Genomic DNA, 4,118 nt, shown 5'->3' with positions numbered 1-4,118 from the left:
GAAAGAGGGAAGGGTAAAGAGATTTTATTTTGATTTGATTTCAATAGCATTGCATTGAAATAGCTGATCAACAAGAATTGCATTCTTTTGAAAATGTAACATTTTAAATTTTATTTCTTGTTAAATAATGCAGGCTTTTTTATTTAATGAACTGTCAGTTACCAATGGTAGCAAGGAAGGTCCATTAAATTCTGTCTAGCTAGTCATATGCAGATCATTAAGCATGTGTATTTTTGCACATCGGGACAAAATGATGTTCGGTCTCATTAAATTGTAAAATGGAAATTAATTTGAGGGGAAGGGAATGGAGAATAAAGAATGTGAGTTTGAAAAAAAAGCTTTTTCACCCTAGTATGACAACAGGAGCAATACCAGTAGAGTGTGAGAGTTCTAGTTCAAGATTAGTCAAAAGAGACAGCTTAAAAATGGGGAACTAAAGCAATAAAGCGGTATATTGTATTGTTTGATATACTGTACTAAAGATATACTTTAAACATTCCACGAGGAATTAACCAGATTGAAAGAGGTTTAAACACATGTGTTCTATATTATAGAAACTTCCGCAACAGATAACCTTCTTTGGGTTATATATTTTTTTTCTTTTGGATATTAAGCTTCTCATGCTGAAAGAGAAGGATACATTACCTAATTTGCTGACAGTTTAAAAAGCTGAGATTAATAAGGAGGAAAAAATATTATTTTAATAGTATCCAGAAACCTTTTAAGTTTTTATTTCTCCTGTAAAATTGCTGTAGAGAGGGTTCAGACTTCAAAATTCAGATCTGGCTCAAGATTTCAAGCACTCTTGGGTTGCAGGATTATTTAGTCAGAGTTTGGTTTGGGCAATTAAAGATACATGCCCCAGTCCTGAAATGTCCTGAAAAGTAAATGTATATCTGTCTTTAAAATCCATTCTTCCTCCTGCAGACAAACTCAGAAGGGATAAACTGTCAGCAAATGACCAGGTCCTGTTGAGCCCCAGCTCAAGTCTGGGATCGTGCCCGGTATGCAAAAGCCAATAAAGATACCAGGGGTGAAAGTATAAAGAAGATTTATTGCTAGCAATACAAGGTGCAAGCGGAATAATTTCACATAACAAGCACACCGATTCTTAATTCTAAGCATCTTTTATACAGGAGTATTGGACCTTCATAAGCATTCGTGTTTGCTAATTGGTTATAAGGGAGTGACGCAAGGAGTTCTTTACTGAGCATGTCTCTATACCTGTGTTTTAGCTATGTATCTCATTTACATACATGTATGTTTCATTAGCATACTTTCTCCCCACCTAGGGGTGTGATTTTTAATATTTAAATTAGCTCTTTGCCCTAGTCCTCTGATTCTGCTTTTGTTTTCAAGCCTCCTTTATCTAAGACTGTCTCCTCCTTATCATTGCAGATGGGCATTAGTTACATAACAGAGACTTTTGCTTGGGCTTTGTATAGTGGTTTCTAGGTCAAACCTGACATTCCCCCCTCTGGAGCATTTTTAATTATTTTTATTATAATTGCTCCACTCAATTTGTTTCAACACAAATCTAGTATTCTCAGCTTTCTTCGTTTGCAAAATCATTTGATTCACCTTAGGCCTGAAGATAGATAAGAAGATAGGTAAACATTGTATACAGCAACAGGCCATAAACCCTACAACACAAAATAAAACAACCATACTAAATAACTGTTTCAACCATCCAAAATTGGGAAGCCAGGAAGTTAACCAGGACAAGTCTAAGCCAGATGATTCTTTCAACGTCTGTGCCAATCGTTGTAAGGCACCAATTTTGTCTTCAATTAGTACAGAATTATCAGTGAGGTTGAAACAGCACATTCCTTTTAAAGTTTCACATCCGAGATTGTGTCGTAACAAGAGATAATCAAAAGCGGCTCTATTCTCTAAGATAGAGTCCCTTAATTGTTTTTGTTCAGCATTCAGGGCTGAGAGCGCTCGGGATGTAGCATTTAGTCCTTTTGCTAAAACACAGGCTACTGCATTAAGATTTCTGCTATTACTTACAGCAAGACCCGGAACCCCCACCATAGATGCAGCTAATGCTATGTATTCTGCCTTAGATAATAATCCGGGGGAATCATTCTCATCACAATCAGCCGTGAGAGCAGTGTATGCTCGTTTAAACCTCCCACCAAGAGGGGTTTGTTCAGCGTGCATTAGGTCAGATTTCCTCGGGAGAGCTGCAGTTACCCGGGCAATGGTGCATGGTCCCCCAGTAGCATTTGCTGGAAGGTATGAATATATCATTCTCCCGCAGGCCAGAAACCATCCTCGAGGAAGGATGGTATGCGTGTATACATAGGATATTTGATTGGTCTTGTTACAAAGGATTCTTCTACCTTGGTTCAATTTGAAGCAATTATTAGTACAATTAACTATTAGGAAACATTCAGAAGCATTAGCTGTTGCCTGAACCCGTACGGAAAACATGTCTCTATTCTTCTCTTTTACAATAGTCCCCCACTTATATATATTCTGATATGTACTTTTCTTCTCTACATTCTTCAGCATAGGATAATTTTGTAAAATTTTTAAAGGGGTTGGTACTGCGATTAAGCATGAGGTAAAAACCAGGTGAGCATTGATCCCTCCCGCTAAGCAGAAGTCCGTTCTATTTAAAATTTCCCGGGCCAGATAAATCCAGACATTTTCCTGAGGGTCAAATTTTTGTTGTAAAAGGGTTTCCCCTCCTATAAGTAGGAGTGGACAGATCAGGGTGCCCCACAATAAAACCTTGAACAATTTCATAATAAGGCTTATAAAACTTAATCAAAGATTGTCAAATTATTCAAAGTTCCTTTCTTTTGAATAGGAATTTCAAGTCTCTTATTGGCTCCACCTTCCACTGTTCTCTGTCTCCGGTCCCGGAGTCTGCAGGGATTCCTTCTTGTTCTGGTCCAGCCACCGGCTTTAGGCGACTGGAATGTATCCAAGTCTTGATTCCTTCGAGCTTTGCGGCCGTCGGGGTCGTTAGAAGTACCCTATATGGGCCTTTCCATCTGGCTCGAAGTGGTTCCTCGTTCCAATCTTTCACAAGGACGTAACTCCCAGGTAATAATCGATTTCCCAGGGCAGGATACTGGTCCTGTGTCTGCAGCACGTCCCGTACCTGCTGATGGATGGAAGACAAAACAGAAACCAAGGACCATACATATTCTCTAATCATTCCCTCTCCTAAAACATGTAACTGTTGTTCAGTACCCATGGGCAGACTCAGAGGGTAAGGCTTACCATACATTATTTCAAACGGGCTTAATCCCAATTTAGAATGTGGTGCGACCCTTACTCGTAACAGGGCCAAGGGTAGGGCCTCTGGCCATTTGAGTCGAGCTTCTTGGCAAATCTTTGCAAGGTGTCTTTTTAAGGTCTGATTCATACGTTCCACCTTTCCACTGGACTGAGGTCTCCAAGGGGTGTGTAAATGCCAGCTGATTCCCAGGAACTCAGAAACCTTCTGAGTAATTTGTGCAATGAAATGTGGGCCATTGTCTGACCCTATTCCTTTTGGAAGTCCGAAGCGAGGTATGATTTCTCGTAGGAGTGTCTTGACTACCTCCCGGGCCTGGGCAGTCCGACATGGGAAGCACTCAACCCAATTAGAGAAAGTGTCCACAAAGACAAGGAGATATTTTATCTCTTGTTGCCGGGGCAACTCAGTAAAATCCACCTGCTATTCTTCTCCTGGCCCATTGCCTATTCTCTGATGTCCTGAAGTTTCTCTTCTCCCTCCTTTTGGGTTATTTCTCTGGCAGACCTCACATGTCTCTGATACCTCCTTGGCAGCCTCTCTTAATCCCACTCTAGTTACATAGTAACTGATCCATCTTACCAGGGCCCTGGGTCCGTAGTGGGTACCATGATGAGTGCTCTTTACTACCACATGAACCCAGGCAGCTGGGATGATAATGCGGCCATCCCTTGCTACCAGCCACCCGTGCTCCCCCTTCTTTGCTTGAAACTCTTTTATCAATTGTTTGTCTCTCAGATTTGGCCTTGAAGAATAAACAGCTTCCAATGTTTGCAGGCAGTCATGTACAAGATCTGGTGTGTCAGCCATAGATGGCAGCAGTGTTGCTGGATTTACAGTGCGAAAAATGGCCAATTTTTTT

Source organism: Alligator sinensis, unplaced genomic scaffold (genome assembly GCF_000455745.1).
Source record: "Alligator sinensis unplaced genomic scaffold, ASM45574v1 scaffold312_2, whole genome shotgun sequence".
NCBI lineage: Eukaryota > Metazoa > Chordata > Crocodylia > Alligatoridae > Alligator > Alligator sinensis.
This window is presented reverse-complemented; position numbering follows the sequence as displayed.